This window comes from Callospermophilus lateralis, chromosome 1 (assembly GCF_048772815.1).
Source record: "Callospermophilus lateralis isolate mCalLat2 chromosome 1, mCalLat2.hap1, whole genome shotgun sequence".
Classification (NCBI taxonomy): Eukaryota; Metazoa; Chordata; class Mammalia; order Rodentia; family Sciuridae; genus Callospermophilus; species Callospermophilus lateralis.
In genome coordinates this window covers 216,429,740-216,441,344 of record NC_135305.1, presented here as the reverse complement: position 1 = coordinate 216,441,344, position 11,605 = coordinate 216,429,740, and the positions used below count along the sequence as shown (strand labels likewise).

The following is an 11,605-nucleotide window of genomic DNA, read 5'->3' as shown; positions in this document are numbered from 1 at the left end:
TATCTTGTGTATGAGTCTTCTCCTGGCAAGTAGGATTTGGAACCTGGTTGAAGATTTTATATTGTACACACTTAGTTTTCTCCCCAACATGGTTTCTTTGGGGCAGAAAAATATATTAAGTTCTTTTTAAAGGTTTTTCTGCCCTGTTTATCCTTAGATGTTTTCTCTCTAATGTAAGTTCTCATGAGTCATAAGAAGTAAGTATTTGCTACAGATTTATCCACAATGGTTAGAACCATAGAGTTTCTCTGTAGCAATGTTTCTTTTCTGTAGATTAATAGATGAATGATGAATACAGAGTTTTAGTATAGTAACAGAATGTCTTCCCTATCAGCAACATTTATGTATTGGAAACAAAATTATCATGACTAAACATTTTGCTGTTTCTACTATGTATACAGAGTTACTGCCCTGCTTTTGAGATTTGTTTTATTTTGTGTGGTGTTGGAGAGATAATCCAGAGCTTTGAGGACTGAGCTACACACCCCCAACCCTGAATTACTTTATATTGAATAATCTATGAAGCCAGGAGCCTGTTTACCATCTCTACTTTCACAGAACTTCTTAGAGATTGTATCTGTATTAATAAATATAGTCATTAAAAATGTTTATCAAAAATGGATTACATAAAATGCATTCTACCTTCAGGTGTAACTAATTAGAACAAGTAAAAAATTCAAGTAAAAGATAGAATACATGAGTTATATGTGGATTTTTTTTTTAGGTATCTGAAAAAAAAATAGCTTTGAAGTGAGTTTAGAGTGATCCCTTAATTCATGAAATTCAGAGAATCTCTCAGAGACTCTGCTTTCTTTGGGTAAATGCCATTTGACTCACATAATCATGGAATTGGTGCTTTGGGTCCTAATGTGGAAGATTTCACTGCTAGAAAATCTTACCAATTATATTCCATTTGATGTTTTCTCTGCAGAAATGTTTTGAAACTGTGGAACATCTTTGGTATTAAGTTGCAGATCCAAATATTAAATAAAAATAGCAGGTTTTTTAAAAAATGAAGGTTTGGGATAAAGTTGTTTAAAAGAATATGTCAACCAGGCATGGTCCTGCATGCCTGTAATACCAGTGGCTTGGGAGGCTGAGGCAGGAAGTTCACAAGTTTAAATCCATCCTCAAAAACTTAGCAAGGCCTCAATCAACTTAGTGAAAGCCTGTTGCAAAGGAACTACATGCAAAAAATTAAACTTTCAAATAAGCCAGAGGCCTCCCTGAAAATAGAAAAAAGTTGAGAAGATAGATGGAAATTTAAAGGTAACAGCAAGTTGAAGGCACCCAAGGAAACTCAGAAACCAATTGTCTTAGTTTTCTCAGGAAAAAAGTACACTCAGAATTTACACAGTGATACTTAGAATGTACTCCATGTTTCCCAGACTAGCAACTCCTCCTCATAATACCATATTTACTTGTGACCTCACCCTTCAGAGCCCTTCTTCCTCCTGTCCTCAGCTCTCCCCCTCTGTCCATTTGATGGAATTGGATTTACATAATTTGGACCTTTTTTGAGGGAAAACACACAAAGAGAACTGGGCAAGATATGACAGCCATTTCTGTGAATCAAGAAACCACCCCTCTGCTTTCAGGACTTTTGAAGATGATCAAGTCTAACTTTGTAAACAGCAAACTAATCATGCAGCATTTCCAATAATGTAGTAAAGCTAATTTAAAAGGAACAAAAATGTAAACATATTCTCTCTGTGTGCCCTCAAATGACTGGGGAGCTCTAAGACCTAAGAACCATAAATTTTATTCATATTTAAAGGTTTACAGTTTTTAATCACATAAAAGAAAGTCATTTACTTAATGAAGTCTTCATGGGTAACCCTCTGCACAGTAATGCCCATCGGCCAAGGTCTATGTCTGTGCTTGTAGCAGGGATGGGGTAGACACTGGGGATTGAACCTAGGAACACTCTACCACTGAGCCATATCCCCTGTCCTTTTTATTTTTTTGAGACAGAATCTCACTAAGTTGCTGAGGTAAGCTGCAAACTTGTGATCCTCCTACCTCGGCCTCCTGAGTTGCTGGGATTACAGGTATATGCCACCATGCCTGACTATGTCGTTTTGTTTTGTTTTTAATCACATCATTCCCATTTGACAGCAAGCATTTAAGAAACATTCATTTCATAAAGGGCTCAGTGAAGACATGATACCAGCCTTACCCAGTGTAACAAGATTCCTGTAGTCCTCCAGCATCACATCTCTGTAGAGAGCTCTCTGTGTTTGATCCAAAAAGTCCATTCCTCCTGGGTAAAGTCCACAGCCACATCTTCAAAGGTCACTAAATGCTAAACCATCAAATACATAACTGACTTTAGCCAATTACCATCTTCTTTGGTGTTCCAGGAAAGGTGCATGAGGGACGGCACTCTTGGGCCTCAGATCTTTTCTCTTCTCTACATATCATCGCTGTCTGGTGGTTCCATTCGGTCACATGGATGACCAGTATCGCTGACCCATGTCTAAATGTACCTTACCATAACTCTACTGTGGGTTCTCATCTTATTCTTCCTCTATTTTTAGGTCATAGTTAACACTGAAGACATTGCAGCATTCTGTAAAGACTGGTAAATGAATTATTCCCACAATGACATACATATTCCTTCAGATTGGACACCTTCGTCTTTTTAACGTGATGTAACACTTGGAAAACAATAAGCCAACAAACATGACTGAGGATCAGAAAAAAAAATAGTAAAGAACTGGAGGTAGCTCAGGGGCACAGCTTATGCTTAGACTGTGTGAAGCCCTGGGTTTGATCCCTAGCACAAAAAGAAAAAAAAAAGAAGTAGGAAATACTGAGATAAAAGAATCATTGCCAATATACTCCCTGTATAGCCTAATGTATGGTTCCTGGAGAAACTCACCTGGGAACTCAGTCCCTGAGGAGTGCTCTAACTACTTAACACACTTACATACATGAGAAGGGCAAAGGCTACCTGATGGAAACATGCATGACATTTTAAAGAAAGAACTACTTTCCATTTGCCTGAGAGGAATCCATCAGTAACCCAGCCATCATCCTTGCCTCCTTGAGGTTCCTCTCACAAAGACAAAAAGGTTCCTGAGAAAGATATGTAGAGAAAAGAATTAGGGCATGAAATTTTCAAGTCTTTCCTCAGTAGCAACAATCACATGCCATTATACTATTCCACACAACACAGAGAACACACTAGACACAATAGTTCCACACAATGCCAAAGTGGTTCTGAGTTACCTAGAATAAGAAAAGGGTTATCTGCATCTTCTCACCTTTGAAGTAGAGGAGATTAATTTAATTTTATAGTTATACAAATTAAAGCACAGATAGACGGAACTGTTTATTCACCAGACACGATAACATTCACAGATTGTTATCCCCAAAAAAGCACATATGTGCTCCTCTTTGCATTCCAAATTCTAGGAACCTGAGTTGTAGACACCCTGGTTCATTTCAATATCTTTTGCAAGGCTCACTGTGACTACTCCTGAGCAATGGGTCCATCATCTGTGAAGGAGCCTCACAAAGTAGATGATTTGAAAAGAAGCATCAACAAGGACTCACCACATATAAGTCAGATCAATGACTGCCATTCTGTGGCACTGATAGTGAAATTCTCCAGGACATTCCATTTCTTGCTCAGAAGAATCCTGTGAATTTAAATTAATAGATTGATCTTGATTTCTCAGTACATTACTGGCTGGGTAACTGGATTAATATCATCAGTCACTAAGCCTCAGAGGTTTCTCCTTGATCATGAAATATTACTCATTAGCCCTCTCTGCAAATAAGACAAGCACCAACCATTAAAGCTAACACTATCCCAGGCAAATATTAATAATAACAATTGACATTTAATTAGCACCTGTTAGGACTTCTACATTTATAACATCCTTTCAATGTCTAACAACTCTACAAATTAGGTCTGAACACTGTTGTTTTATAGCTGAGAATGCTAAGGATCTGACAGAATCAATAATTGTCCTGTATTCTCCAGCCAGGAAGAGGCAGGCCAGGATTAAATGACAGGTTAGTGTGTCAAAAGCCTTATCTCCCGGGTTGTTATCCCTGATATGACTAGAATTCACTCCAGACCCTTGCTAGGCATATGAACAACATGATATAAAAGGCTTTATGGAATTTGGAAGGTCCCAGATATGCTCTGTTGGAGCTTGATGGATTTGAAACCTTTGATTTCCCTTCAGTCTATTAGCAAACATTCATTAAGGTCCTTCACTGTGGCAGGCCAGGTACCAGGTACTGAGCAGTAACTCTTAGGGATCTCTAATTTCAGTAGGGCACAAATAACTGATTTATCAGTTGCAGATGAGTAGTATGGTTTTGTTTAAAAAAAAAAAATCCCAATAAACTGTAAGGAGTATCACACACACACAAAGAAGGGTGTCACGCACTTGTAATCCCAGCAATTTGGGAGGTGGAGGCTGAAGAATCACAAGTTCAAAGCCAGCCTCAGCAACTTAGTGAGGTCCTAAGAAACTCAGCAAAACACTGTCTCTGAATAAAATATGAAAAATGGCTAGGGTCGCTAGGGTTGTGGCTCAGGTAAAATGCTTGCCTACCATGGGTGAGGCACTGGGTTCAACCCTCAGCACCACATAAAAATAAATAAATAAATAAAGGTATTGTGTTCATCTACAACTAAAAATATATTTTTTTAAAAAAATGACTGGGGATGTGCCTCAGTGGTTAAGTACCCCTTCAATCCTCAGAGAGAGAAAGAGACAGACAGACAGATGGACAAAAGCAGAATAGGAAAATAATCATATTGGACCCAAAGATACTTGAACTTGAATATTATGGTTTTATGAGTCAAAATTCATTTCTTATGCTGACCATTTCAACAGGGTCTGAATCATGTTGAATTTTTATATTCAAATTGAAGTAGCTTTATTTTACTTATAGTTATAAATAATACAATAAAACAGTTTCATCTTTTTATCTTCTTCTTATTGACCAATTCTACTTTTGCCCAGTAAGTACTGGTTCTTTAAAATTTTTTGTAGGTGTAGATGCACAGAATGCCTTTATTTTATTTGTTTATTTTTATGTGGTGCTAAGGATAGAACCCAGTGCCTCACACATACTAGGCAAGTGCTCTGCCACTGAGCTAAAGCCCTAGCCCTAAGTATTGGTTTTATTATAATTCATGGTTTCAGTACACTTTATTCTCCCTATTTCTCATTCTCATTATGAAATGTTAATACTTAGTTCTATTTCTTGAACTTCTCTCACTGAGTTACAGTATATATACAACAGAAGGAGGCAATCCAGAGTAAGAATTTCAGTAAATTGTCAAGAAATGAATTGTCCCATAAAGCCACCATTTGGGTCAAGAAATAGAACATTCCTATATCCCACATCTCAAATCTGTCTTTTGCCTCCTAGTCAAAACCACTACACTGACATCTTACACTCTAGTTGATTTTGTCCATTTTTAATTTTTAAAGAAACACTGTCATTTTTTTTGTGTCTGGCTTTTCCCATTTAACATGTTTGTGAGGCTCTTCCAAGTTGTTGCATCTATCTACTGGTGGTTTGTTCTTTCTCTTGGCTGAATAGCGTGCCATAGAAAAAATATGCCATAATTCACACACTGTCCTGTTGATCCATATTTCAGTTGTTTCCAACTAACAGTTATTTCAAATGATGCTCCTCTAATAGTCTTTATATGTATTTTGGTGCACATGTGCATGCATTACTGTTGCATTATGAACACTTCCTATTTAGTTGCTACTGTTCAAAAATGTGCTTCTACCAGCGATGTGTGCAAATCTTAACCAACCCTTGCTAAGATCATTCATTTTAGTTGTTTTGTGGTTGTTTTTCAGGACTGGTGTTTGAATCCAGGAGTTCCCCCACCTTCGAGGCAAGCACTCGACCACTGAGTTTTATTTATTTATTTATTTGAGACAGGGTCTTACTAAGTTGCCCAAGTGGGTCTCAGACCTGCAATCCTCCTATCTCAACCTCCCCACTAGCTAGGTTTACAGGCATGTGCCAACTATATCAAGTTGTCACTCATGCAGTTTTACTTGTAGCTGTTCAGTTATGTGTGTAGTACAGTCATTTTATGGTTTGGACTTGTACTTACTTGGTTACTGATAATGAATGAGCACCTTTCCTTATTGTTGTTGTCCATTTGGGCATTTTCTTTATGGAAGAGGCTATCCAAATCCCTTGTAAATTAATCTCTTGGGATTTGTAGTAAATTTGTAGGAATTATAACTCCTTTGTTGTTTCATGTGAGGCAAGTAACCAAGTATTTATGGTCAAACACCATATCCATAATGTCACGATCTCATAAACATTTATGTACACACAAAGAAGGAGATGTAGTGACAGTCACAGCTTCTCCCCTCCAGGATGGAAGACCCAATCATTCAAAGTGGCTCCCCACATTCAAGTATTTATATGGCCTTTTAAAAATCTAGCTCATGGTGGTGCCTGCTTTAGAGAAGAGCCCTGGAGCTGAGAAAGTAGGTTTCTCCCCCTCCTCCTTTGGACTTAGCATCTGCAGAAAGCTCCAAGACGCCACAGGGGAAGAAGCCACCCTGATGTTCCTCATTCCAAAGGCCATCTGGCCCTCTCTCTGCGTCTCTTCTGTGCTGCAGCGAGGAGGATGCATAGTCCCAGCTTGCTCCTCTTTTCTTCCTGGGTCTCTTCGGGCTTTGACTTCTGCCCATCCAGGGCCACTTGTCCCAGGACAGTCAAGACTTTTTTATGAAGTTTCTTCTGGACAGAGGCTACCAGGTCTGGGGCCTCCCCACCTCCTGCCCCCACGCAGGCAAGGTTGGGCACAAGAGCCTGGGGGCAGACCTGAGGGAGTTTTGGGGTGTGGTGGCTGCCAGTCCTGCTCTCCCTGCCACTCCAGCCGTCCTTCACCTTGGGGTTCCGCACCCTGTTGGTGGGGGCACGGATAGGCTGGGGGCCCCACTCATACATTCCAGGCCCTGATGCTCCTGCCCCGACCTCCCCGGGAAGGTGGCCTAGAGGCTGAGAGGCAGGGGAACAAACCAATTCAGCTAGGCTCTGCCTCGGTCCCTGTCTGTGTCTCTGAGGCAGCCCACCCCTCCCACACACACACACACCTTGGGGTACCTCTCTCTCTCTCTCTCTCACACACACACACACACCTACCTTTAGGTCCTTCACTCCACTCCCCAGGGGAAAGGCACATATCCCAGCCCGTCCTCAGCCTCCTGGCACCGAAGAGCGAAGAGCGGCTTCCCAGTCCCTTCCTGTGGCTGTAGCTGCCTCCCTCCGCTCAACCACAGGCTGGGACCGGGGCTCTGGAATGACAGGCGCCACTGCCAGCTGGGAGGGTGGCAAGGAGAGGAGGGCAGCCGCAACTGCAGCTACTCCAGGTGGGTGCACAGGTCTGGGCGCAGGGGCTGGGTCTCTGCCCCCTCCTTCACGCCCCAGAGCAGAGGTGGCTGTGGACCCGCAGAGCTGTAAGCTGGGTGAGGAGCTTGGGCCTCACTCCAGAGGGGCCGTGGGGGCGGGGGTGGTGGTGGGGGCAGCTAGAATAGAGTCCTTTAAGACATTTTTTTCTCCATCGGGTTGGAAGTGTAGGTCAGTAGTAGTAGAGCACGTGCATAGCAGGTGTAGGATCCTAATTCGATCCCCAGCACTGCAAAATCCTCCTCCTCATCCACATCGTTCACAGTCAGAGTTGCTCTGTTGTGCGTCCTCGTTCCTGTTGATTCAAGCATACTTCATGGTTAATGCTATCCCATGTTCATCCCAGTAAAAAGCTTCTCCCTATAAGAATTCTGTAAGCTGGGTGTGGAGGAGCACCCTGTAATCCCAGCTACTAGGGAGCAGGGCAGAGAGGAGAGTACAGCAAGTTTGAGGCCAGCCTGGGCAATATATCCAGAGCCTGTCTTTAAAATAATAATAATAATAATGAGCCACTGGACACCTGTAATACCAGTGATTGGGAGGCTGAAGCAGGAGGACTGCAAGTTTCAGACCAGCCTCAGCAACTTAGTGAGATCATGTCTCAAAAAATATAAAGGTTGGGGGTGAAGCTCCATGGTTAAGTGCCCCTGGGTTAAATCCCCAGCAATCCCCCCCCACCAAACTCTTGTGTATTAGAAGCATATGAGTAAGACAGGTCTCCTTTTCTTTTTCAGTACATAAATACAGGTCATATCCTATTTGAGTTCTTTCATGTTATATAAGGTAACTGCTACATCAGAAGGCTCCATTATAGTCATTATCATAACAGACTTATTACATGAAGAATTTATGTGATAAATATTAAACTGATGAAAACATATACTATACTTGATCTTAGCCAAAAGACCAAGAATGATTATATGCAAGAAATATTTTAAAACTAAATTATGTTTCAAATGTTAAATACTTGAGTCACATTTATGGAAATATTTACTTGTAAATATCTACCTGTGGAAGTATTCACTGTGTTAAAATTCTCAGACAAAAAAAATGTTTTGAGCTAATCTTAGAATGATCCTCAAATTCATGCTATTCAGACTATCCTTAGACATTGGGTAAATGTCACCTTTATCAGTTGCCTCTCCCAGTTCTCTTACTGCTCTTCCCAATCTTCTGCTAATTTGGAGGAAAGGTTTTATTCCATTAAACATTATCTTTTCCATCCTGTTGTTTTTAATCCTGAAAATCCCAGGCTGAAGTACTGACTCTTTTAGTATAAGTTGAGTCTCTAATTCTGGGGAAAAAAAGGGAAAAAATTTCATGCTAGTTAAAAGAAAGACTAAAGAAGCTAAGGAAAGGAGAGGAGCAGGGAGGGAAGGGAAAGGGAGAGGAAGGACGGCTCCAGGCATGGTGGTAGTCCATGCCTGTAGTCTTAGCTACTTGGGAGGCTGAGGCAGGAGGAGTGGTTGAATGCAGTCATTTGATTTTTTTTTTTTTGGGGGGGGGACTAGGTATTGAACCCAGGCAATTTCAAGCACTCAGTTACATCCCCAGCCCTCCTTTAGTTTTTATTTCAAGACAGGTTCTTGTTAAGTTGCCAAGGCTGGCCTCAAACTTAATTTCTGTTTCAGCCTCCCAAGTAGCTGGGATAACAGGTGTGGCACCACCCCTTGAATCCAGGATTTTAGAACATCCTGGCCAACTTAGTGAGACTCTGTTTCAAAACAAAAACTAAAAAGCTCTGAGGATATAGCTTGATGGTACAGTGCTGGCCTAGCACGTGTATACAGCACAATGGTTAACAATGAGTGCTTACCTATCTTACCTAGCATGTGAGAGGCCCTGGGTTTAATCACCAACACTGCAAAATAAAATAAAATAAAATAATAATGGTATTCCTCTAGGCAATCGAATACTATTTAGTACTAAAAAGAAATGAACTATCAAGCCATAAAAAGATATGAATGAATCTTAAGTGCATAGTTACTGAGGGGAGCCAATATGAAAAGGCTTACCTACTGTATGACTCCAACTATGTGACTTTCTAGAAACACCACTATGGAGACAGTATAATGAACAATGGTTTCCAGAGGTGGAGGGGAGGAAGGGATGAATAAGTAGAGCACAGAGTATTTTTAGGGCAGCAAAACTTCTGTTTGGAACTATAATGATGGATACATGTCACTATCCATTTGTTAAATCCACAGAATGTACAATATAAAGAGTAAACCCTTAGTGAAACCTGTCTCGAAATAAAAAAAGACTGGAGCTGTGGCTTGTGGGAAGCTGTTCTCACACGTGATTGGGCACCTCCCTGACTGGGTGTGAGGGGTTCTGGCCAAGCTGTGTCAGAACTTATCCCCAACCTTTTAAGATGCTAGAGCCCATCCGTGTGGGGGTATAACTGACCATTGACCCTGAGACCAATCACTGACCCTGACCTTGGAATGCTGTCCCCCTCGACCTTTATTGGATGGAATTTTCCCCTGAATTTCTTTTCCTCAATAAAAGGTGTGCCCTCCCTCTCTCCTGCTAGTCTCTTGTGTAAACCTCGATACCCCACCAGGTGGCTCAAGGCAGGAGCCAGGGAGGGCCTCTCTGACCTGGTCAAGAAAAAGGTAAGCTGAGTTTATGTGTCTTTATTTTTTATATCACTAGTTAACTTCTATGCTTAGGACCTCTAGTATGAAGCTAGCGTGCTGGTTGCGTGGCAGTGGCTCAGTGGTAAAGTTCCCCCTATGGATTCAATCCCCATCCCTGTCCCCCTCCAAAAAAGTTAATGTAAACTAAGGACTTTGGATAATATTGACATGTTGATTAATATAGGTTCATCAATTATATCAAATGTACTACTCTAGTGCAGGATGTTGATTATGGGGGAGGCTAGGTGGGGGGAGTAGAAGATAATATGTAAATTTGGTGCTTTCTGCCCAGTTTTTCTGTGAACCTAAAACTGCCTTTTTTTTTTTTTTCTTTCAGTGCTAGGGAACCCAGGGCTTTGTCCATGCTAGGTAAGTAAGTGCACTACTACTGAGGTATACTTCCACCTTAGCCTCTTTAGTTTCCTGACTGATATTTTGAAATGGACCAACTCTCTCACAAACTAAGGCTCTTCTGCATGAAAATTAATTTAAGCTTAGCTTGGAGAACTCTCTACTGTCCCCAGCCCTTGTTCAATATTCTATATATATATATTTTACGTACCCACATATTTTTTAGTTGTAATTGGACACAGTACCTTTATTTATTTATTTTTATGTGCTAAGGATTGAACCCAGCACCTCCCAGGTGCTAGGCCAGCGCTCCACCACTGAGCCCCAGCCCCCACTTGTTCATGATGATGACTGATTCATGGATGTATTCCTATGTCCAAACTCATCAAAATGTACATTTTTATATGTGCGATTTGCCGGGCATGGCAGCGTACACCAAGTAATCCCAGCAACTCAGGAGGCAGAGGCAGGAGGGTCATAAATTCAAGCCCAGCACGGGCAATTTGGCAAGGCCCTGTCAAAAAAAAAAAAAAAACAAACAAACAAACATAAAGTGGAGTTGGGGCTGTAGCTCAGGGGCAGAGCGCTTGCCTAGCATGCATGGGGCACTGGGTTCGATCCTCAGTGAAAGACCCTAGCCCAGCAACCTCAGGCCTAGTTACAGAATAACCAGGGCATGTCACAAACCTGCGCAGGCACCAGATGTGTTTGTTTTTTTTTTAGACAATCAGTTAAGTGTAACCAATTAAAAGGAAAAACAGGATGGTTGGGAAAGAGCAGAAAAACCAGAGTGCTCATATGTAACTGTCATGTGGTATTTTTCCAGGAATGTGAAGTAAAAAACAACTTTACCCTTTCAGTAACCTATATGCTGGGTTCAAAATAGCCAATAAGAAACCTGTTGCTTACCGCGGCGCACGCGCGAAACCTGCCCCTTTATCCTATAAAAGACCTGTACCCCAAAGCCCGGTGTGCCAGTTCACCAAAGCTCCGGCTGAGGTTTTGCTGAGCACCCGCAGGCACCTGTGTAACAATAAATTGCCTCTTGTTTTTGCAGCCAGTGTCTCGTGCGTTCTTCCTTGGACAGGAAGTTGGAGGGTCTTTCATGTGGAGGTTCCACCAAGACTCCCCTGTACCCCCGTCCGGATCCCTGCCCGAGGAACACCCGGCAACCACTGGGAGGTAAGCTGGCC

The 11,605-nt window shown here is 41.6% G+C and overlaps 1 pseudogene; it reads right to left on the bottom strand.

The window, feature by feature from the left end:
- Positions 1–8,217: 8,217 nt before the first annotated feature.
- On the bottom strand, positions 8,218–8,337 carry LOC143384164 (U2 spliceosomal RNA; annotated as a pseudogene).
- Positions 8,338–11,605: the final 3,268 nt, after the last annotated feature.